We start from the raw sequence: 27,020 nt of genomic DNA, 5'->3' as shown, positions 1-27,020 counted from the left end.
AGAACTCAGTATTCTTCCCATATCCATACTACAACTTAGTATTTTTCCCATATGCATATAACTCATTATTTAGCATATCAATATAACTAATTTTTTTCCATATCCATACTAGAACTTATTATTTCTTTAATATCCATATAACTCAATATTTTTTTATATCCATACTAGAACTTATTATTTTTCCCATATCCATACTAGAACTTATAAATTTTCCCATATTCATATAACTAATTTTTTTCATATCCATACTAGAACATTAAATTTTTTGCCATATCTATATAACTCATTTTATTCCATATCCATACTAGAACTTATTATTTCTTTAATATCCATATAACTCAATATTTTTTCATATCCATACTAGAACTTATCATTTTTCCCATATTCATATAACTCATTTTTCCATATCCATACTAGAACTCTGTATTCTTTTCCATATCCATATAACTCATTTTTTTTTCATATCCATACTAGAAATTATTATTTTTCCCATATCCACATAACTCATTTTTTTCATATCCATACTAGAACTTGTTATTTTTCCCATATCCATATAACTCATTTTTTTCATATCCATACTAGAACTTAATATTATTTTCATATCCATATAACTCATGTTTGGACTTGGAATATTTTTATACACGTCACTAATAGGATGACGATTCAATCATCTATTTTAAGAGGAACATTGACTTGCATATGTCTCTTACTTGCATGTTCGGACTTAGAATATTTTTATACACGTCACTAATAGGATGACGATTCAGTTGGCTACCTTAAGAGGTACATATACTTGCATATGTCTCTTACTTGTATGTTCGGACTTAGAATATTTTTATACACGTCACTAATAGGATGACGATTCAGTTGGCTACCTTAAGAGGTACATATACTTGCATATGTCTCTTACTTGCATGTTCGGACTTAGAATATTTTTATACACGTCACTAATAGGATGACGATTCAGTTGGCTACCTTAAGAGGTACATATACTTGCATATGTCTCTTATTTGCATGTTCGGACTTAGAATATTTTTATACGCGTCACTAATAGGATGACGATTCAGTTGGCTACCTTAAGAGGTACATATACTTGCATATGTCTCTTACTTGTATGTTCGGACTTAGAATATTTTTATACACGTCACTAATAGGATGACGATTCAGTTGGCTACCTTAAGAGGTACATATACTTGCATATGTCTCTTACTTGTATGTTCGGACTTAGAATATTTGTATACACGTCACTAATAGGATGACGATTCAGTTGGCTACCTTAAGAGGTACATATACTTGCATATGTCTCTTACTTGTATGTTCGGACTTAGAATATTTGTATACACGTCACTAATAGGATGACGATTCAGTTGGCTACCTTAAGAAGTACATATACTTGCATATGTCTCTTATTTGCATGTTCGGACTTAGAATATTTTTATACGCGTCACTAATAGGATGACGATACATATGGCTACCATTGTTAAATATATTTAAATAAAATTTATTTAAATATAATTATTATTTTATATATATATATTTTATATATATATATATATTCTGACTTAAAAAAGCCAAACAAAATAAACACAATTAAATTTATGTTTATTATCGAATCATCAAGCAAAGGATAAGCTTCAGTGGATCGCAGTATGGCAGCTGCTCAACCACTTACAACACCTTGCCTGTTACAAAAGTCGTTTACAATTGATTCTAGGCTTTGTCATTGTATTAAATAATGCTTTTATATGTAACTAGCGCGGCATCAGGTGATCGAAGATCCTCCCAATTTACTATGTTACAAATTACATTGGCATCACATCCATTGTCGTTTATAAAGTAAATTATAAACTTTAAATGGTTTAGAAGCCATACAATGCAAATTGCCCCTTATTTATCATTGCAGTCCAGCACGGATACGACCTTAGAGGCGTTCAGGCATAATCCAACGGACGTAGCGTCATACCACTGTTCGCTCGAACAAGTATTGTGCCATTGGTCCGTACCTGCGGTTCCTCTCGTACTACGCAGGAATGCTGTCGCAACAACGTTTTGTCATTAGTAGGGTAAAACTAACCTGTCTCACGACGGTCTAAACCCAGCTCACGTTCCCTTGCATGGGTGAACAATCCAACGCTTGGTGAATTTTGCTTCACAATGATAGGAAGAGCCGACATCGAAGGATCAAAAAGCGACGTCGCTATGAACGCTTGGCCGCCACAAGCCAGTTATCCCTATGGTAACTTTTCTGACACCTCTTGTTAAAAACTCTTTAAACCAAAAGGATCGATAGGCCGAGCTTTTGCTGTCCCTGTGTGTACTGAACACCGAGATCAAGTCAGCATTTGCCCTTTTGCTCTATGTGTGGTTTCTGTCCGCACTGAGCTGGCCTTGGGACACCTCCGTTATTATTTGAGAGATGTACCGCCCCAGTCAAACTCCCTACCTGGCAATGTCCTTGAATTGGATCATACCTGAGTAATTGGAGTTATACCAAATTTTCAAATCAAAAATACATAAATGCACCGTTTTATTAAAGAATTTGTTTGCGATTATATAACAAACTCGTGATACTTTGATCAAGAAGCTTGCATCAAAACCCAATACCATAAGATATAATAAATATATCCGTATAATGGCTAGGAAATGATACACGTTCCATTTAATCAAGTAAGTAAGGAAACAATAAGAGTAGTGGTATTTCATTGACGATACCAAACCGAAGTCTAATATCTCCCACTTATTCTACACCTCTTATGTCTCCTTACACTGCCAGATTAGAGTCAAGCTCAAAAGGGTCTTCTTTCCCCGCTAATTATTCCAAGCCCGTTCCCTTGGCTGTGGTTTCGCTAGATAGTAGATAGGGACAGTAGGAATCTCGTTAATCCATTCATGCGCGTCACTAATTAGATGACGAGGCATTTGGCTACCTTAAGAGAGTCATAGTTACTCCCGCCGTTGACCCGCGCTTACTTGAATTTCTTCACTTTGACATTCAGAGCACTGGGCAGAAATCACATTGTGTCAACACCCGCTAGGGCCATCACAATGCTTTGTTTTAATTAGACAGTCGGATTCCCCAAGTCCGTGCCAGTTCTGAATTGATTGTTAATTGATAATCGTTATAATTAATAAGAACTAATTGGTTTGACCCAATTAGTATTCTTAAAAATTTTAGCAAGAAAGTTCCACAATTGGCTACGTAACTAACTATCCGGGGAACAAGTAACTAACATAAATGCTAGAAACTCTATTTACCCAGAACGAGCACATAAACCATGTTATTGTTTCCCAATCAAGCCCGACTATCTCAATCTTCAGAGCCAATCCTTATCCCGAAGTTACGGATCTAATTTGCCGACTTCCCTTACCTACATTATTCTATCGACTAGAGACTCTTCACCTTGGAGACCAGCTGCGGATATTGGTACGGCCTGTTGAGAAGTTTGCGTGTCCCCACCATAAATTTTCAAGGTCCGAGGAGAAAATATCGACACAACAGTATATGTCATGCTCTTCTAGCCCATCTACCATATCTCTCTGCGAAAGACTTCCATGGTAGTACGGCTATAAAACAGAAAAGAAAACTCTTCCGATATCTCTCGACGGCTTCTTTATGGTCGTTCCTGTTGCCAGGATGAGCACGAGGCCCATATTTAATAACAAACGGATACTCAACAGGTTACGGAATTGGAACCGTATTCCCTTTCGTTCAAAATTATTCAAGTATATTATATTAGCTTGATTTGTATATATTGCGTTTTTGGTTTTACTTGAAAATTTTCGGCTTTCGCCTTGAACTTAGGACCGACTAACTCGTGATCAACCACTGTTCACACGAAACCCTTCTCCACTTCAGTCCTCCAAGGTCTCATTCGATTATTTGCTACTACCACCAAGATCTGTACCAATGGCAGCTCCATGCAGGCTTACGCCAAACACTTCTACGCATACCATTGTACCTTCCTACTCACTAAAGTTTCAAAATTTATATCACAAGTAATATAAATCATCTACTTTAGCGGTAATGTATAGGTATACAACTTAAGCGCCATCCATTTTAAGGGCTAGTTGCTTCGGCAGGTGAGTTGTTACACACTCCTTAGCGGATTTCGACTTCCATGATCACCGTCCTGCTGTTTTAAGCAACCAACGCCTTTCATGGTATCTGCATGAGTTGTTAATTTGGGCACCGTAACATTACGTTTGGTTCATCCCACAGCGCCAGTTCTGCTTACCAAAAGTGGCCCACTGGGCACATTATATCATAACCTTAAACTTCATATCAAGAAAGTTAAGGTTCTTACCCATTTAAAGTTTGAGAATAGGTTAAGATCGTTTCGACCCTAAGGCCTCTAATCATTCGCTTTACCAGATAAGATTATTTTATATAATATTAAAATGCACCAGCTATCCTGAGGGAAACTTCGGAAGGAACCAGCTACTAGATGGTTCGATTGGTCTTTCGCCCCTATACTCAATTCTGACAATCGATTTGCACGTCAGAACTGTTTCGGTCTTCCATCAGGGTTTCCCCTGACTTCAACCTGATCAAGTATAGTTCACCATCTTTCGGGTCACAGCATATATGCTCAAGGTACGTTCCAGTTAGAGGCATAAATAATATAAATATCATTATACATAACTATATAGAACGCCCCGGGATTGTGTTAATTAGCTATAAATAGTTAAAAAACTAATCCCATTATTAGTCAAGTTAATTACGCTATTAGGTTTATATCCCAATAACTTGCACATATGTTAGACTCCTTGGTCCGTGTTTCAAGACGGGTCCCGAAGGTATCCTGAATCTTTCGCATTGTTAATCCTACAAGTGCATATAATAAACACAAAAATCAATGATAATCATGCCATTATATAATTCCGAAAAATTAACGCACTGTATTCATATAAATCTATCAGCACTTTATCAAATTAATAACATTTATTCTGTGTTAAAATGCAAGCAATTTAATTTGAATAAACTATAAGTTATATTTTATGATAAATTTGGTATGCTAATAGATTACAATGTCCTTATATGGAAAAAATGCACACTATTATCATAATATTGTTTAAATATTACAATTTTAATGATGAATTTTCCATAACGGATATTCAGGTTCATCGGGCTTAACCTCTAAGCAGTTTCACGTACTGTTTAACTCTCTATTCAGAGTTCTTTTCAACTTTCCCTCACGGTACTTGTTTACTATCGGTCTCATGGTTATATTTAGTTTTAGATGGAGTTTACCACCCACTTAGTGCTGCACTATCAAGCAACACGACTCTTTGGAAACATCATCTAGTAATCATTAACGTTATACGGGCCTGGCACCCTCTATGGGTAAATGGCCTCATTTAAGAAGGACTTAAATCGTTAATTTCTCATACTAGAATATTGACGCTCCATACACTGCATCTCACATTTGCCATATAGACAAAGTGACTTAGTGCTGAACTGATTTCTTTTCGCTCGCCGCTACTAAGAAAATCCTTGTTAGTTTCTTTTCCTCCCCTAATTAATATGCTTAAATTCAGGGGGTAGTCCCATATGAGTTGAGGTTGTATATAACTTTTATTTGCAATTAATTCTTTATATATAATGATAAAACATTTTATTAAATTCGTTTAAAGCTGACGTATATATATATTAATGGCATTTATTTGTAACGAATTAACGAAGAATAATAATATTGTCAACGTTTTTCATATTTCAAATCATTAATAAGAGACAATTCTAGATAATATTTTATGCTAGACATTTCTCAGTATTATTTGATTGAAAAAGAAAATATTCCTCTTCGTTTTTCTCAAAGTTTAATTACTATTGTGAGATAATGTTTTTCATATATTTGTTAATATTATGAATAAAATAATTAAATTATTTTTATCCAATAATATACCATATGCTTATAAAATTTTATTATAAAATTTGTATAAACAACTTAATTAGCATAGTCTTACAACCCTCAACCATATGTAGTCCAAGCAGCACTATAAAATTAATTAAAGTACATAACAGCATGGACTGCGATATGCGTTCAAAATGTCGATGTTCATGTGTCCTGCAGTTCACACGATGACGCACAGTTTGCTGCGTTCTTCATCGACCCATGAGCCGAGTGATCCACCGCTTAGAGTTTTATAATATTGGTTTTAAATTTGGTCAAATATGTTTTTATTGAAAGAAATTAAAAATACACCATTTTACTGGCATATATCAATTCCTTCAATAAATGTATTTATATACCTAAAATAAATGCTGCGAAATGTCTTAGTTTTATATAAACAATATATATCAAAGTATTATTTGTAATGGCATTTGTTTGTTAATATATATTGATAATTTTATATAAAACATTAACCTGAAACCAGGTACAACATTGTATATTTTAGGTTGTTGCATTATCCAATGTATGATCATCATCAAATTAGTTGGCCAATACATCTCGCAACGCGTGTATATTATGGTCCATATACACACAAAAGTTTATAATAAATATATAAAATATATTTTATTATATTAATAATTCGATTTGCTTGTTCGAATTTTATGGTTGCTTCTATTTAATTTATTTGTAATAATATTATATTATTACAATATTTCGATTTGCTTGTTCGAAATTTATTTGATCTTTTACTTTTAAGATCATATTTTTGGTATAATTATTATTATAATTATTATGTATATATATATATATATTGGTAATTTGTATTAAATTTGTATTAACAAATTTTTTTATTAACGGTAAGGATATTATACAATAATGATCCTTCCGCAGGTTCACCTACGGAAACCTTGTTACGACTTTTACTTCCTCTAAATAATCAAGTTCGGTCAACTTTTGCGAAACAACCGTAACACACAAGGCGTCACAGTGATCACGTCCGGAGACCTCACTAAATAATTCAATCGGTAGTAGCGACGGGCGGTGTGTACAAAGGGCAGGGACGTAATCAATGCGAGTTAATGACTCACACTTACTGGGAATTCCAAGTTCATGTGAACAGTTTCAGTTCACAATCCCAAGCATGAAAGTGGTTCAGCGGTTTACCCGGACCTCTCGGTCTAGGAAATACACGTTGATACTTTCATTGTAGCGCGCGTGCAGCCCAGGACATCTAAGGGCATCACAGACCTGTTATTGCTCAATCTCATTATTGCTAGACGCAATTTGTCCATTTAAGAAGCTAGTGTCCTTATAATGGGACAAACCAACAGGTACGGCTCCACTTATATAAACACATTCAAACACAATAAACATTTTACTGCCACCATGAATGAAGGCTATATAAGCTTCAACACCATAATCCTGAAGATATCTATTTAATATATTTGAGTCTCGTTCGTTATCGGAATTAACCAGACAAATCACTCCACGAACTAAGAACGGCCATGCACCACCACCCATAGATTCGAGAAAGAGCTATCAATCTGTCTTACACACTTATGTTCGGACCTGGTAAGTTTTCCCGTGTTGAGTCAAATTAAGCCGCAGGCTCCACTCCTGGTGGTGCCCTTCCGTCAATTCCTTTAAGTTTCAGCTTTGCAACCATACTTCCCCCGGAGCCCAAAAGCTTTGGTTTCCCGGGAAGCGACTGAGAGAGCCATAAAAGTAGCTACACCCAATTGCTAGCTGGCATCGTTTATGGTTAGAACTAGGGCGGTATCTGATCGCCTTCGAACCTCTAACTTTCGTTCTTGATTAATGAAAACATCTTTGGCAAATGCTTTCGCTTAAGTTAGTCTTACGACGGTCCAAGAATTTCACCTCTCGCGTCGTAATACTAATGCCCCCAAACTGCTTCTATTAATCATTACCTCTTGATCTGAAAACCAATGAAAGCAGAACAGAGGTCTTATTTCATTATCCCATGCACAGAATATTCAGGCATTTGAAGCCTGCTTTAAGCACTCTAATTTGTTCAAAGTAATTGTACCGGCCCACAATAACACTCGTTTAAGAGCACTAATGCAGGTTTTTAAATAGGAGGAACATATGAAAAAATACAAGTATTTAAACACATATAAGAACTCCACCGGTAATACGCTTACATACATAAAGGTATAGTACTAACCACAATTGTAAGTTGTACTACCCGTATGAAGCACAAGTTCAACTACGAACGTTTTAACCGCAACAACTTTAATATACGCTATTGGAGCTGGAATTACCGCGGCTGCTGGCACCAGACTTGCCCTCCAATTGGTCCTTGTTAAAGGATTTAAAGTGTACTCATTCCAATTACAGGGCCTCGGATATGAGTCCTGTATTGTTATTTTTCGTCACTACCTCCCCGAGCTGGGAGTGGGTAATTTACGCGCCTGCTGCCTTCCTTAGATGTGGTAGCCGTTTCTCAGGCTCCCTCTCCGGAATCGAACCCTGATTCCCCGTTACCCGTTGCAACCATGGTAGTCCTAGATACTACCATCAAAAGTTGATAGGGCAGACATTTGAAAGATCTGTCGTCGGTACAAGACCATACGATCTGCATGTTATCTAGAGTTCAACCAATATAACGATCTTGCGATCGCTTGGTTTTAGCCTAATAAAAGCACATGTCCCATAAGGTTCATGTTTTAATTGCATGTATTAGCTCTAGAATTACCACAGTTATCCAAGTAACTGTTAACGATCTAAGGAACCATAACTGATATAATGAGCCTTTTGCGGTTTCACTTTTAATTCGTGTGTACTTAGACATGCATGGCTTAATCTTTGAGACAAGCATATAACTACTGGCAGGATCAACCAGAATAATGTTTTCGTTCATATTTCATTCATATTTTTTGAATAGAAATTAGTAATATAAATATAATAGATTTTATTTCCATTTTATATGTTCGGTTTTTCTTAAATATTGATTTTAATTCAATATTTTTTTTTTGCTTTGTGAAATAATTCTATTTTAATTCGAATACGGCCATTTTTATATGGCATTCGTATACGTTCTTTAATTTTTACTTGTTTCGCCACTAATATAACAAGTTTATAATTGATGTTAAAGAAAAAGTACAACTTTTTTATAACACAATTTTCAATATATATTGTTCTTTCTATAAGTTTTTATTATATTATATATACATATTTCATTCTAAAATATCATTTTTGTTCAACATACATAATTATTGTATCCACACATGTACAATTTTTGTTTAACCAATATAAATATTGAGTTAAATCATTTGCATTTTGATGATAAATTTAAAATTTATCTTTTCCATATAACTCTCTGGTAATATATGATATAAAACCGAGCGCATATGAAATTATTTTGATCACTAATATTGCAATTATATTTTATTATAATGCTTTTTGTAAACACATTGTACCGGCAAGCGATACTCTGTGCCCAAACGACAGGGGATATAATAATTTAATATAAATTATCATATATACCTGCCACCAAAGATTAACGATAAAAGTCGGAAACAATTTGTTATTCTATATATAATAGAAACTTGACCTCTGTTTCACCTTATTATCATGGGTTTATAATATTAACCGCGTAGCCAAGTCTTAATTTCATTTAAGAAACAAATTTATACGGATAATATTTTGATTTTAATATATGTTGTTCTATTGATAACAAAAGTATATATTATAATATATTTTGTTCAATAGTAGATGGACTACTTACTGTACCATCCTTATTTTTTATTATTATTGATATACATTATATTGACAACAGCATATGATATTCATATGGTTTGTTCAATAATTAATTGGTGGACAACCACTGACCATCCTATAGTAGTTTTTGGCCACGACGTCTAAATATCGAAATTATTTAATTCCGTTTGCCACCCATACGATAGATATTAACTATCTATAATAATAATGTGTACGCATAAAATATTATATGTATATATATAGACCAACAGACAAGCACTTCACCCTATAGTAGTTTTTGGCCACGACGTCTATATATCGGGCATATTTAATTCTCTTTGCCACCCAACCAAAGATATTCACTTTTTTATATAAAGTATTATTTGATCATATTAATATAACCAATTATTTCTGCCATATTCATATAATTTCTTTATGAATTATTTTTTGGTCATATCCATATAATCTATATGCCGTATCCATATAATGAATACGGCATATCCATACAACTAGCCATATTTGTATGTCAATGTATATTTTATTATACATTTTTTTTCTTTATACATATAATATGGTATTTCCATATCGCTATAATTGAATTATATGTATAAGATATCATTTATATATAGCATTGCCAAAATAATATGATAAACATAAATTTTGAACAATACGGCCGGTCGGCGAGCACTGCCTCCCTATATATGTTTTTGGCCACGACGTCTAAATATTGGGTATTTTTCGTACTGCGGCCCCGGTGTATGTAAATTGGGCATATTTCGTACTGATGCCAACATATCTATATGACTCATTATTTTCTTCCATATCAATATAACTTCTTTTATTTCCATATTCAAGTAATTTCTTTATTTGCCATATCAATATAAAATATTTTTTGGTCATATTTATATAATCTATATGCCGTATCCATATAATGAATACGGCATATCCATACAACTAGCCATATTTGTATGTCAATGTATATTTTATTATACATTTTTTTTCTTTATACATATAATATGGTATTTCCATATCGCTATAATTGAATTATATGTATAAGATATCATTTATATATAGCATTGCCAAAATAATATGATAAACATAAATTTTGAACAATACGGCCGGTCGGCGAGCACTGCCTCCCTATATATGTTTTTGGCCACGACGTCTAAATATTGGGTATTTTTCGTACTGCGGCCCCGGTGTATGTAAATTGGGCATATTTCGTACTGATGCCAACATATCTATATGACTCATTATTTTCTTCCATATCAATATAACTTCTTTTATTTCCATATTCAAGTAATTTCTTTATTTGCCATATCAATATAAAATATTTTTTGGTCATATTTATATAATCTATATGCCGTATCCATATAATGAATACGGCATATCCATACAACTAGCCATATTTGTATGTCAATGTATATTTTATTATACATTTTTTTTCTTTATACATATAATATGGTATTTCCATATCGCTATAATTGAATTATATGTATAAGATATCATTTATATATAGCATTGCCAAAATAATATGATAAACATAAATTTTGAACAATACGGCCGGTCGGCGAGCACTGCCTCCCTATATATGTTTTTGGCCACGACGTCTAAATATTGGGTATTTTTCGTACTGCGGCCCCGGTGTATGTAAATTGGGCATATTTCGTACTGATGCCAACATATCTATATGACTCATTATTTTCTTCCATATCAATATAACTTCTTTTATTTCCATATTCAAGTAATTTCTTTATTTGCCATATCAATATAAAATATTTTTTGGTCATATTTATATAATCTATATGCCGTATCCATATAATGAATACGGCATATCCATACAACTAGCCATATTTGTATGTCAATGTATATTTTATTATACATTTTTTTTCTTTATACATATAATATGGTATTTCCATATCGCTATAATTGAATTATATGTATAAGATATCATTTATATATAGCATTGCCAAAATAATATGATAAACATAAATTTTGAACAATACGGCCGGTCGGCGAGCACTGCCTCCCTATATATGTTTTTGGCCACGACGTCTAAATATTGGGTATTTTTCGTACTGCGGCCCCGGTGTATGTAAATTGGGCATATTTCGTACTGATGCCAACATATCTATATGACTCATTATTTTCTTCCATATCAATATAACTTCTTTTATTTCCATATTCAAGTAATTTCTTTATTTGCCATATCAATATAAAATATTTTTGGTCATATTTATATAATCTATATGCCGTATCCATATAATGAATACGGCATATCCATACAACTAGCCATATTTGTATGTCAATGTATATTTTATTATACATTTTTTTTCTTTATACATATAATATGGTATTTCCATATCGCTATAATTGAATTATATGTATAAGATATCATTTATATATAGCATTGCCAAAATAATATGATAAACATAAATTTTGAACAATACGGCCGGTCGGCGAGCACTGCCTCCCTATATATGTTTTTGGCCACGACGTCTAAATATTGGGTATTTTTCGTACTGCGGCCCCGGTGTATGTAAATTGGGCATATTTCGTACTGATGCCAACATATCTATATGACTCATTATTTTCTTCCATATCAATATAACTTCTTTTATTTCCATATTCAAGTAATTTCTTTATTTGCCATATCAATATAAAATATTTTTTGGTCATATTTATATAATCTATATGCCGTATCCATATAATGAATACGGCATATCCATACAACTAGCCATATTTGTATGTCAATGTATATTTTATTATACATTTTTTTTCTTTATACATATAATATGGTATTTCCATATCGCTATAATTGAATTATATGTATAAGATATCATTTATATATAGCATTGCCAAAATAATATGATAAACATAAATTTTGAACAATACGGCCGGTCGGCGAGCACTGCCTCCCTATATATGTTTTTGGCCACGACGTCTAAATATTGGGTATTTTTCGTACTGCGGCCCCGGTGTATGTAAATTGGGCATATTTCGTACTGATGCCAACATATCTATATGACTCATTATTTTCTTCCATATCAATATAACTTCTTTTATTTCCATATTCAAGTAATTTCTTTATTTGCCATATCAATATAAAATATTTTTTGGTCATATTTATATAATCTATATGCCGTATCCATATAATGAATACGGCATATCCATACAACTAGCCATATTTGTATGTCAATGTATATTTTATTATACATTTTTTTTCTTTATACATATAATATGGTATTTCCATATCGCTATAATTGAATTATATGTATAAGATATCATTTATATATAGCATTGCCAAAATAATATGAAAAACATAAATTTTGAACAATACAACCGGTCGGCGAGCACTGCCTCCCTATATATGTTTTTGGCCACGACGTCTAAATATTGGGTATTTATCGTACTGCGGCTCCGGTGTATGTAAATTGGGCATATTTCGTACTGATGCCACCATATCCATATAACTTATTTTTTGTTCTATATCTATATAATTAATTTTTTTCCATACCTATAACTATTAAACTAATTTTTTTCCATATCCATACTTGAACTTATTATTTTTCCCATATCCATATAACTCGTTTTTTCCATATCCACACTAGAATTTAGTATTTATCCCATATCCATATAAATCATTATTTACCATATCAATATAAATAATATTTTTCCATATTCATACTAGAACTTATTATTTCTTTAATATTCATATAACTCAATATTTTTTCATATCCATACTAGAACTTATTCTTTTTCCCATATCCATACTAGAACTTATAAATTTTCCCATATTCATATAACTAATTTTTTTCATATCCATACTAGAACATTATATTTTTGCCATATCTATATAACTCATTTTATTCCATATCCATACTAGAACTTATTATTTCTTTAATATCCATATAACTTAATATTTTTCCATATCCATACCAGAACTTTTTATTTTTCCCATATCCATAGAACTAATTTTTTTCATATCCATACTAGAACCTAATTTTCTTCCTATATCCATATAACTTATTATTTACTATTACAATATAATTAATTTTTTCCATATCCATACTAGAGCTTATTATCTCTTCAATATCCATAAAACTCAATATTTTTTCATATCCATACTAGAACTGATTATTTTTCCCATATCCATACTAGAACTCAGTATTCTTCCCATATCCATACTACAACTTAGTATTTTTCCCATATGCATATAACTCATTATTTAGCATATCAATATAACTAATTTTTTTCCATATCCATACTAGAACTTATTATTTCTTTAATATCCATATAACTCAATATTTTTTTATATCCATACTAGACCTTATTATTTTTCCCATATCCATACTAGAACTTATAAATTTTCCCATATTCATATAACTAATTTTTTACATATCCATACTAGACCATTAAATTTTTTGCCATATCTATATAACTCATTTTATTCCATATCCATACTAGAACGTATTATTTCTTTAATATCCATATAACTCAATATTTTTTCATATCCATACTAGAACTTATCATTTTTCCCATATTCATATAACTCATTTTTCCATATCCATACTAGAACTCTGTATTCTTTTCCATATCCATATAACTCATTTTTTTTTCATATCCATACTAGAACTTATTATTTTTCCCATATCCACATAACTCATTTTTTTCATATCCATACTAGAACTTGTTATTTTTCCCATATCCATATAACTCATTTTTTTCATATCCATACTAGAACTTAATATTATTTTCATATCCATATAACTCATGTTTGGACTTGGAATATTTTTATACACGTCACTAATAGGATGACGATTCAGTTGGCTACCTTAAGAGGTACATATACTTGCATATGTCTCTTACTTGTATGTTCGGACTTAGAATATTTTTATACACGTCACTAATAGGATGACGATTCAGTTGGCTACCTTAAGAGGTACATATACTTGCATATGTCTCTTACTTGTATGTTCGGACTTAGAATATTTTTATACACGTCACTAATAGGATGACGATTCAGTTGGCTACCTTAAGAGGTACATATACTTGCATATGTCTCTTATTTGCATGTTCGGACTTAGAATATTTTTATACGCGTCACTAATAGGATGACGATTCAGTTGGCTACCTTAAGAGGTACATATACTTGCATATGTCTCTTACTTGTATGTTCGGACTTAGAATATTTTTATACACGTCACTAATAGGATGACGATTCAGTTGGCTACCTTAAGAGGTACATATACTTGCATATGTCTCTTACTTGTATGTTCGGACTTAGAATATTTTTATACACGTCACTAATAGGATGACGATTCAGTTGGCTACCTTAAGAGGTACATATACTTGCATATGTCTCTTACTTGTATGTTCGGACTTAGAATATTTGTATACACGTCACTAATAGGATGACGATTCAGTTGGCTACCTTAAGAAGTACATATACTTGCATATGTCTCTTATTTGCATGTTCGGACTTAGAATATTTTTATACGCGTCACTAATAGGATGACGATACATATGGCTACCATTGTTAAATATATTTAAATAAAATTTATTTAAATATAATTATTATCTTATATATATATATTTTATATATATATATATTCTGACTTAAAAAAGCCAAACAAAATAAACACAATTAAATTTATGTTTATTATCGAATCATCAAGCAAAGGATAAGCTTCAGTGGATCGCAGTATGGCAGCTGCTCAACCACTTACAACACCTTGCCTGTTACAAAAGTCGTTTACAATTGATTCTAGGCTTTGTCATTGTATTAAATAATGCTTTTATATGTAACTAGCGCGGCATCAGGTGATCGAAGATCCTCCCAATTTACTATGTTACAAATTACATTGGCATCACATCCATTGTCGTTTATAAAGTAAATTATAAACTTTAAATGGTTTAGAAGCCATACAATGCAAATTGCCCCTTATTTATCATTGCAGTCCAGCACGGATACGACCTTAGAGGCGTTCAGGCATAATCCAACGGACGTAGCGTCATACCACTGTTCGCTCGAACAAGTATTGTGCCATTGGTCCGTACCTGCGGTTCCTCTCGTACTACGCAGGAATGCTGTCGCAACAACGTTTTGTCATTAGTAGGGTAAAACTAACCTGTCTCACGACGGTCTAAACCCAGCTCACGTTCCCTTGCATGGGTGAACAATCCAACGCTTGGTGAATTTTGCTTCACAATGATAGGAAGAGCCGACATCGAAGGATCAAAAAGCGACGTCGCTATGAACGCTTGGCCGCCACAAGCCAGTTATCCCTATGGTAACTTTTCTGACACCTCTTGTTAAAAACTCTTTAAACCAAAAGGATCGATAGGCCGAGCTTTTGCTGTCCCTGTGTGTACTGAACACCGAGATCAAGTCAGCATTTGCCCTTTTGCTCTATGTGTGGTTTCTGTCCGCACTGAGCTGGCCTTGGGACACCTCCGTTATTATTTGAGAGATGTACCGCCCCAGTCAAACTCCCTACCTGGCAATGTCCTTGAATTGGATCATACCTGAGTAATTGGAGTTATACCAAATTTTCAAATCAAAAATACATAAATGCACCGTTTTATTAAAGAATTTGTTTGCGATTATATAACAAACTCGTGATACTTTGATCAAGAAGCTTGCATCAAAACCCAATACCATAAGATATAATAAATATATCCGTATAATGGCTAGGAAATGATACACGTTCCATTTAATCAAGTAAGTAAGGAAACAATAAGAGTAGTGGTATTTCATTGACGATACCAAACCGAAGTCTAATATCTCCCACTTATTCTACACCTCTTATGTCTCCTTACACTGCCAGATTAGAGTCAAGCTCAAAAGGGTCTTCTTTCCCCGCTAATTATTCCAAGCCCGTTCCCTTGGCTGTGGTTTCGCTAGATAGTAGATAGGGACAGTAGGAATCTCGTTAATCCATTCATGCGCGTCACTAATTAGATGACGAGGCATTTGGCTACCTTAAGAGAGTCATAGTTACTCCCGCCGTTGACCCGCGCTTACTTGAATTTCTTCACTTTGACATTCAGAGCACTGGGCAGAAATCACATTGTGTCAACACCCGCTAGGGCCATCACAATGCTTTGTTTTAATTAGACAGTCGGATTCCCCAAGTCCGTGCCAGTTCTGAATTGATTGTTAATTGATAATCGTTATAATTAATAAGAACTAATTGGTTTGACCCAATTAGTATTCTTAAAAATTTTAGCAAGAAAGTTCCACAATTGGCTACGTAACTAACTATCCGGGGAACAAGTAACTAACATAAATGCTAGAAACTCTATTTACCCAGAACGAGCACATAAACCATGTTATTGTTTCCCAATCAAGCCCGACTATCTCAATCTTCAGAGCCAATCCTTATCCCGAAGTTACGGATCTAATTTGCCGACTTCCCTTACCTACATTATTCTATCGACTAGAGACTCTTCACCTTGGAGACCAGCTGCGGATATTGGTACGGCCTGTTGAGAAGTTTGCGTGTCCCCACCATAAATTTTCAAGGTCCGAGGAGAAAATATCGACACAACAGTATATGTCATGCTCTTCTAGCCCATCTACCATATCTCTCTGCGAAAGACTTCCATGGTAGTACGGCTATAAAACAGAAAAGAAAACTCTTCCGATATCTCTCGACGGCTTCTTTATGGTCGTTCCTGTTGCCAGGATGAGCACGAGGCCCATATTTAATAACAAACGGATACTCAACAGGTTACGGAATTGGAACCGTATTCCCTTTCGTTCAAAATTATTCAAGTATATTATATTAGCTTGATTTGTATATATTGCGTTTTTGGTTTTACTTGAAAATTTTCGGCTTTCGCCTTGAACTTAGGACCGACTAACTCGTGATCAACCACTGTTCACACGAAACCCTTCTCCACTTCAGTCCTCCAAGGTCTCATTCGATTATTTGCTACTACCACCAAGATCTGTACCAATGGCAGCTCCATGCAGGCTTACGCCAAACACTTCTACGCATACCATTGTACCTTCCTACTCACTAAAGTTTCAAAATTTATATCACAAGTAATATAAATCATCTACTTTAGCGGTAATGTATAGGTATACAACTTAAGCGCCATCCATTTTAAGGGCTAGTTGCTTCGGCAGGTGAGTTGTTACACACTCCTTAGCGGATTTCGACTTCCATGATCACCGTCCTGCTGTTTTAAGCAACCAACGCCTTTCATGGTATCTGCATGAGTTGTTAATTTGGGCACCGTAACATTACGTTTGGTTCATCCCACAGCGCCAGTTCTGCTTACCAAAAGTGGCCCACTGGGCACATTATATCATAACCTTAAACTTCATATCAAGAAAGTTAAGGTTCTTACCCATTTAAAGTTTGAGAATAGGTTAAGATCGTTTCGACCCTAAGGCCTCTAATCATTCGCTTTACCAGATAAGATTATTTTATATAATATTAAAATGCACCAGCTATCCTGAGGGAAACTTCGGAAGGAACCAGCTACTAGATGGTTCGATTGGTCTTTCGCCCCTATACTCAATTCTGACAATCGATTTGCACGTCAGAACTGTTTCGGTCTTCCATCAGGGTTTCCCCTGACTTCAACCTGATCAAGTATAGTTCACCATCTTTCGGGTCACAGCATATATGCTCAAGGTACGTTCCAGTTAGAGGCATAAATAATATAAATATCATTATACATAACTATATAGAACGCCCCGGGATTGTGTTAATTAGCTATAAATAGTTAAAAAACTAATCCCATTATTAGTCAAGTTAATTACGCTATTAGGTTTATATCCCAATAACTTGCACATATGTTAGACTCCTTGGTCCGTGTTTCAAGACGGGTCCCGAAGGTATCCTGAATCTTTCGCATTGTTAATCCTACAAGTGCATATAATAAACACAAAAATCAATGATAATCATGCCATTATATAATTCCGAAAAATTAACGCACTGTATTCATATAAATCTATCAGCACTTTATCAAATTAATAACATTTATTCTGTGTTAAAATGCAAGCAATTTAATTTGAATAAACTATAAGTTATATTTTATGATAAATTTGGTATGCTAATAGATTACAATGTCCTTATATGGAAAAAATGCACACTATTATCATAATATTGTTTAAATATTACAATTTTAATGATGAATTTTCCATAACGGATATTCAGGTTCATCGGGCTTAACCTCTAAGCAGTTTCACGTACTGTTTAACTCTCTATTCAGAGTTCTTTTCAACTTTCCCTCACGGTACTTGTTTACTATCGGTCTCATGGTTATATTTAGTTTTAGATGGAGTTTACCACCCACTTAGTGCTGCACTATCAAGCAACACGACTCTTTGGAAACATCATCTAGTAATCATTAACGTTATACGGGCCTGGCACCCTCTATGGGTAAATGGCCTCATTTAAGAAGGACTTAAATCGTTAATTTCTCATACTAGAATATTGACGCTCCATACACTGCATCTCACATTTGCCATATAGACAAAGTGACTTAGTGCTGAACTGATTTCTTTTCGCTCGCCGCTACTAAGAAAATCCTTGTTAGTTTCTTTTCCTCCCCTAATTAATATGCTTAAATTCAGGGGGTAGTCCCATATGAGTTGAGGTTGTATATAACTTTTATTTGCAATTAATTCTTTATATATAATGATAAAACATTTTATTAAATTCGTTTAAAGCTGACGTATATATATATTAATGGCATTTATTTGTAACGAATTAACGAAGAATAATAATATTGTCAACGTTTTTCATATTTCAAATCATTAATAAGAGACAATTCTAGATAATATTTTATGCTAGACATTTCTCAGTATTATTTGATTGAAAAAGAAAATATTCCTCTTCGTTTTTCTCAAAGTTTAATTACTATTGTGAGATAATGTTTTTCATATATTTGTTAATATTATGAATAAAATAATTAAATTATTTTTATCCAATAATATACCATATGCTTATAAAATTTTATTATAAAATTTGTATAAACAACTTAATTAGCATAGTCTTACAACCCTCAACCATATGTAGTCCAAGCAGCACTATAAAATTAATTAAAGTACATAACAGCATGGACTGCGATATGCGTTCAAAATGTCGATGTTCATGTGTCCTGCAGTTCACACGATGACGCACAGTTTGCTGCGTTCTTCATCGACCCATGAGCCGAGTGATCCACCGCTTAGAGTTTTATAATATTGGTTTTAAATTTGGTCAAATATGTTTTTATTGAAAGAAATTAAAAATACACCATTTTACTGGCATATATCAATTCCTTCAATAAATGTATTTATATACCTAAAATAAATGCTGCGAAATGTCTTAGTTTTATATAAACAATATATATCAAAGTATTATTTGTAATGGCATTTGTTTGTTAATATATATTGATAATTTTATATAAAACATTAACCTGAAACCAGGTACAACATTGTATATTTTAGGTTGTTGCATTATCCAATGTATGATCATCATCAAATTAGTTGGCCAATACATCTCGCAACGCGTGTATATTATGGTCCATATACACACAAAAGTTTATAATAAATATATAAAATATATTTTATTATATTAATAATTCGATTTGCTTGTTCGAATTTTATGTTTGTTTCTATTTAATTTATTTGTAATAATATTATATTATTACAATATTTCGATTTGCTTGTTCGAAATTTATTTGATCTTTTACTTTTAAGATCATATTTTTGGTATAATTATTATTATAATTATTATGTATATATATATATATATTGGTAATTTGTATTAAATTTGTATTAACAAATTTTTTTATTAACGGTAAGGATATTATACAATAATGATCCTTCCGCAGGTTCACCTACGGAAACCTTGTTACGACTTTTACTTCCTCTAAATAATCAAGTTCGGTCAACTTTTGCGAAACAACCGTAACACACAAGGCGTCACAGTGATCACGTCCGGAGACCTCACTAAATAATTCAATCGGTAGTAGCGACGGGCGGTGTGTACAAAGGGCAGGGACGTAATCAATGCGAGTTAATGACTCACACTTACTGGGAATTCCAAGTTCATGTGAACAGTTTCAGTTCACAATCCCAAGCATGAAAGTGGTTCAGCGGTTTACCCGGACCTCTCGGTCTAGGAAATACACGTTGATACTTTCATTGTAGCGCGCGTGCAGCCCAGGACATCTAAGGGCATCACAGACCTGTTATTGCTCAATCTCATTATTGCTAGACGCAATTTGTCCATTTAAGAAGCTAGTGTCCTTATAATGGGACAAACCAACAGGTACGGCTCCACTTATATAAACACATTCAAACACAATAAACATTTTACTGCCACCATGAATGAAGGCTATATAAGCTTCAACACCATAATCCTGAAGATATCTATTTAATATATTTGAGTCTCGTTCGTTATCGGAATTAACCAGACAAATCACTCCACGAACTAAGAACGGCCATGCACCACCACCCATAGATTCGAGAAAGAGCTATCAATCTGTCTTACACACTTATGTTCGGACCTGGTAAGTTTTCCCGTGTTGAGTCAAATTAAGCCGCAGGCTCCACTCCTGGTGGTGCCCTTCCGTCAATTCCTTTAAGTTTCAGCTTTGCAACCATACTTCCCCCGGAGCCCAAAAGCTTTGGTTTCCCGGGAAGCGACTGAGAGAGCCATAAAAGTAGCTACACCCAATTGCTAGCTGGCATCGTTTATGGTTAGAACTAGGGCGGTATCTGATCGCCTTCGAACCTCTAACTTTCGTTCTTGATTAATGAAAACATCTTTGGCAAATGCTTTCGCTTAAGTTAGTCTTACGACGGTCCAAGAATTTCACCTCTCGCGTCGTAATACTAATGCCCCCAAACTGCTTCTATTAATCATTACCTCTTGATCTGAAAACCAATGAAAGCAGAACAGAGGTCTTATTTCATTATCCCATGCACAGAATATTCAGGCATTTGAAGCCTGCTTTAAGCACTCTAATTTGTTCAAAGTAATTGTACCGGCCCACAATAACACTCGTTTAAGAGCACTAATGCAGGTTTTTAAATAGGAGGAACATATGAAAAAATACAAGTATTTAAACACATATAAGAACTCCACCGGTAATACGCTTACATACATAAAGGTATAGTACTAACCACAATTGTAAGTTGTACTACCCGTATGAAGCACAAGTTCAACTACGAACGTTTTAACCGCAACAACTTTAATATACGCTATTGGAGCTGGAATTACCGCGGCTGCTGGCACCAGACTTGCCCTCCAATTGGTCCTTGTTAAAGGATTTAAAGTGTACTCATTCCAATTACAGGGCCTCGGATATGAGTCCTGTATTGTTATTTTTCGTCACTACCTCCCCGAGCTGGGAGTGGGTAATTTACGCGCCTGCTGCCTTCCTTAGATGTGGTAGCCGTTTCTCAGGCTCCCTCTCCGGAATCGAACCCTGATTCCCCGTTACCCGTTGCAACCATGGTAGTCCTAGATACTACCATCAAAAGTTGATAGGGCAGACATTTGAAAGATCTGTCGTCGGTACAAGACCATACGATCTGCATGTTATCTAGAGTTCAACCAATATAACGATCTTGCGATCGCTTGGTTTTAGCCTAATAAAAGCACATGTCCCATAAGGTTCATGTTTTAATTGCATGTATTAGCTCTAGAATTACCACAGTTATCCAAGTAACTGTTAACGATCTAAGGAACCATAACTGATATAATGAGCCTTTTGCGGTTTCACTTTTAATTCGTGTGTACTTAGACATGCATGGCTTAATCTTTGAGACAAGCATATAACTACTGGCAGGATCAACCAGAATAATGTTTTCGTTCATATTTCATTCATATTTTTTGAATAGAAATTAGTAATATAAATATAATAGATTTTATTTCCATTTTATATGTTCGGTTTTTCTTAAATATTGATTTTAATTCAATATTTTTTTTTTGCTTTGTGAAATAATTCTATTTTAATTCGAATACGGCCATTTTTATATGGCATTCGTATACGTTCTTTAATTTTTACTTGTTTCGCCACTAATATAACAAGTTTATAATTGATGTTAAAGAAAAAGTACAACTTTTTTATAACACAATTTTCAATATATATTGTTCTTTCTATAAGTTTTTATTATATTATATATACATATTTCATTCTAAAATATCATTTTTGTTCAACATACATAATTATTGTATCCACACATGTACAATTTTTGTTTAACCAATATAAATATTGAGTTAAATCATTTGCATTTTGATGATAAATTTAAAATTTATCTTTTCCATATAACTCTCTGGTAATATATGATATAAAACCGAGCGCATATGAAATTATTTTGATCACTAATATTGCAATTATATTTTATTATAATGCTTTTTGTAAACACATTGTACCGGCAAGCGATACTCTGTGCCCAAACGACAGGGGATATAATAATTTAATATAAATTATCATATATACCTGCCACCAAAGATTAACGATAAAAGTCGGAAACAATTTGTTATTCTATATATAATAGAAACTTGACCTCTGTTTCACCTTATTATCATGGGTTTATAATATTAACCGCGTAGCCAAGTCTTAATTTCATTTAAGAAACAAATTTATACGGATAATATTTTGATTTTAATATATGTTGTTCTATTGATAACAAAAGTATATATTATAATATATTTTGTTCAATAGTAGATGGACTACTTACTGTACCATCCTTATTTTTTATTATTATTGATATACATTATATTGACAACAGCATATGATATTCATATGGTTTGTTCAATAATTAATTGGTGGACAACCACTGACCATCCTATAGTAGTTTTTGGCCACGACGTCTAAATATCGAAATTATTTAATTCCGTTTGCCACCCATACGATAGATATTAACTATCTATAATAATAATGTGTACGCATAAAATATTATATGTATATATATAGACCAACAGACAAGCACTTCACCCTATAGTAGTTTTTGGCCACGACGTCTATATATCGGGCATATTTAATTCTCTTTGCCACCCAACCAAAGATATTCACTTTTTTATATAAAGTATTATTTGATCATATTAATATAACCAATTATTTCTGCCATATTCATATAATTTCTTTATGAATTATTTTTTGGTCATATCCATATAATCTATATGCCGTATCCATATAATGAATACGGCATATCCATACAACTAGCCATATTTGTATGTCAATGTATATTTTATTATACATTTTTTTTCTTTATACATATAATATGGTATTTCCATATCGCTATAATTGAATTATATGTATAAGATATCATTTATATATAGCATTGCCAAAATAATATGATAAACATAAATTTTGAACAATACGGCCGGTCGGCGAGCACTGCCTCCCTATATATGTTTTTGGCCACGACGTCTAAATATTGGGTATTTTTCGTACTGCGGCCCCGGTGTATGTAAATTGGGCATATTTCGTACTGATGCCAACATATCTATATGACTCATTATTTTCTTCCATATCAATATAACTTCTTTTATTTCCATATTCAAGTAATTTCTTTATTTGCCATATCAATATAAAATATTTTTTGGTCATATTTATATAATCTATATGCCGTATCCATATAATGAATACGGCATATCCATACAACTAGCCATATTTGTATGTCAATGTATATTTTATTATACATTTTTTTTCTTTATACATATAATATGGTATTTCCATATCGCTATAATTGAATTATATGTATAAGATATCATTTATATATAGCATTGCCAAAATAATATGATAAACATAAATTTTGAACAATACGGCCGGTCGGCGAGCACTGCCTCCCTATATATGTTTTTGGCCACGACGTCTAAATATTGGGTATTTTTCGTACTGCGGCCCCGGTGTATGTAAATTGGGCATATTTCGTACTGATGCCAACATATCTATATGACTCATTATTTTCTTCCATATCAATATAACTTCTTTTATTTCCATATTCAAGTAATTTCTTTATTTGCCATATCAATATAAAATATTTTTTGGTCATATTTATATAATCTATATGCCGTATCCATATAATGAATACGGCATATCCATACAACTAGCCATATTTGTATGTCAATGTATATTTTATTATACATTTTTTTTCTTTATACATATAATATGGTATTTCCATATCGCTATAATTGAATTATATGTATAAGATATCATTTATATATAGCATTGCCAAAATAATATGATAAACATAAATTTTGAACAATACGGCCGGTCGGCGAGCACTGCCTCCCTATATATGTTTTTGGCCACGACGTCTAAATATTGGGTATTTTTCGTACTGCGGCCCCGGTGTATGTAAATTGGGCATATTTCGTACTGATGCCAACATATCTATATGACTCATTATTTTCTTCCATATCAATATAACTTCTTTTATTTCCATATTCAAGTAATTTCTTTATTTGCCATATCAATATAAAATATTTTTTGGTCATATTTATATAATCTATATGCCGTATCCATATAATGAATACGGCATATCCATACAACTAGCCATATTTGTATGTCAATGTATATTTTATTATACATTTTTTTTCTTTATACATATAATATGGTATTTCCATATCGCTATAATTGAATTATATGTATAAGATATCATTTATATATAGCATTGCCAAAATAATATGATAAACATAAATTTTGAACAATACGGCCGGTCGGCGAGCACTGCCTCCCTATATATGTTTTTGGCCACGACGTCTAAATATTGGGTATTTTTCGTACTGCGGCCCCGGTGTATGTAAATTGGGCATATTTCGTACTGATGCCAACATATCTATATGACTCATTATTTTCTTCCATATCAATATAACTTCTTTTATTTCCATATTCAAGTAATTTCTTTATTTGCCATATCAATATAAAATATTTTTTGGTCATATTTATATAATCTATATGCCGTATCCATATAATGAATACGGCATATCCATACAACTAGCCATATTTGTATGTCAATGTATATTTTATTATACATTTTTTTTCTTTATACATATAATATGGTATTTCCATATCGCTATAATTGAATTATATGTATAAGATATCATTTATATATAGCATTGCCAAAATAATATGATAAACATAAATTTTGAACAATACGGCCGGTCGGCGAGCACTGCCTCCCTATATATGTTTTTGGCCACGACGTCTAAATATTGGGTATTTTTCGTACTGCGGCCCCGGTGTATGTAAATTGGGCATATTTCGTACTGATGCCAACATATCTATATGACTCATTATTTTCTTCCATATCAATATAACTTCTTTTATTTCCATATTCAAGTAATTTCTTTATTTGCCATATCAATATAAAATATTTTTTGGTCATATTTATATAATCTATATGCCGTATCCATATAATGAATACGGCATATCCATACAACTAGCCATATTTGTATGTCAATGTATATTTTATTATACATTTTTTTTCTTTATACATATAATATGGTATTTCCATATCGCTATAATTGAATTATATGTATAAGATATCATTTATATATAGCATTGCCAAAATAATATGATAAACATAAATTTTGAACAATACGGCCGGTCGGCGAGCACTGCCTCCCTATATATGTTTTTGGCCACGACGTCTAAATATTGGGTATTTATCGTACTGCGGCTCCGGTGTATGTAAATTGGGCATATTTCGTACTGATGCCACCATATCCATATAACTTATTTTTTGTTCTATTCTATATAATTATCCATATCCACACTAGAATTTAGTATTTATCCCATATCCATATAAATCATTATTTACCATATCAATATAAATAATATTTTTCCATATTCATACTAGAACTTATTATTTCTTTAATATTCATATAACTCAATATTTTTTCATATCCATACTAGAACTTATTCTTTTTCCCATATCCATACTAGAACTTATAAATTTTCCCATATTCATATAACTAATTTTTTTCATATCCATACTAGAACATTATATTTTTGCCATATCTCTACAACTCATTTTATTCCATATCCATACTAGAACTTATTATTTCTTAATATCCATATAACTTAATATTTTTCCATATCCATACCAGAACTTTTTATTTTTCCCATATCCATAGAACTAATTTTTTTCATATCCATACTAGAACCTAATTTTCTTCCTATATCCATATAACTTATTATTTACTATTACAATATAATTAATTTTTTCCATATCCATACTAGAGCTTATTATCTCTTCAATATCCATAAAACTCAATATTTTTTCATATCCATACTAGAACTGATTATTTTTCCCATATCCATACTAGAACTCAGTATTCTTCCCATATCCATACTACAACTTAGTATTTTTCCCATATGCATATAACTCATTATTTAGCATATCAATATAACTAATTTTTTTCCATATCCATACTAGAA

At 32.7% G+C, this 27,020-nt stretch overlaps 1 long non-coding RNA gene and 6 other non-coding genes across 8 annotated transcripts; all 7 read right to left on the bottom strand.

Moving 5' to 3' along the window:
• Positions 1 to 19: 19 nt before the first annotated feature.
• LOC138914136 (uncharacterized) lies at positions 20 to 14,146 on the bottom strand. Of its 2 annotated transcripts, none has more exons than XR_011420007.1 (2): positions 14,028 to 14,146; positions 20 to 366 (listed from the first exon to the last, which is right to left on the bottom strand). It is a non-coding gene; the product is annotated as an uncharacterized lncRNA (long non-coding RNA). The 2 variants fall into 2 exon arrangements; XR_011420008.1 differs by lacking the exon at positions 14,028 to 14,146 and adding an exon at positions 13,944 to 13,988.
• LOC138914155 (large subunit ribosomal RNA) lies at positions 1,609 to 5,565 on the bottom strand. Its single transcript, XR_011420027.1, has one exon. It is a non-coding gene; the product is annotated as a large subunit ribosomal RNA (ribosomal RNA).
• LOC138914138 (5.8S ribosomal RNA) lies at positions 5,964 to 6,142 on the bottom strand. Its single transcript, XR_011420010.1, has one exon. It is a non-coding gene; the product is annotated as a 5.8S ribosomal RNA (ribosomal RNA).
• Positions 6,766 to 8,760, bottom strand: LOC138914146 (small subunit ribosomal RNA). Its single transcript, XR_011420018.1, has one exon. It is a non-coding gene; the product is annotated as a small subunit ribosomal RNA (ribosomal RNA).
• Positions 14,147 to 15,279: 1,133 nt separating the features above from the next.
• On the bottom strand, positions 15,280 to 19,236 carry LOC138914154 (large subunit ribosomal RNA). The gene has a single exon (XR_011420026.1). It is a non-coding gene; the product is annotated as a large subunit ribosomal RNA (ribosomal RNA).
• A 398-nt stretch (positions 19,237 to 19,634) lies between these two features.
• On the bottom strand, positions 19,635 to 19,813 carry LOC138914160 (5.8S ribosomal RNA). Its single transcript, XR_011420031.1, has one exon. It is a non-coding gene; the product is annotated as a 5.8S ribosomal RNA (ribosomal RNA).
• A 623-nt stretch (positions 19,814 to 20,436) lies between these two features.
• LOC138914145 (small subunit ribosomal RNA) lies at positions 20,437 to 22,431 on the bottom strand. The gene has a single exon (XR_011420017.1). It is a non-coding gene; the product is annotated as a small subunit ribosomal RNA (ribosomal RNA).
• Positions 22,432 to 27,020: the final 4,589 nt, after the last annotated feature.

This window comes from Drosophila takahashii, unplaced genomic scaffold (assembly GCF_030179915.1).
Source record: "Drosophila takahashii strain IR98-3 E-12201 unplaced genomic scaffold, DtakHiC1v2 scaffold_133, whole genome shotgun sequence".
Taxonomy (NCBI): Eukaryota; Metazoa; Arthropoda; class Insecta; order Diptera; family Drosophilidae; genus Drosophila; species Drosophila takahashii.
Note: the sequence above shows the minus strand (reverse complement) of the source record. Positions and strands in the feature narration are given on the sequence as shown.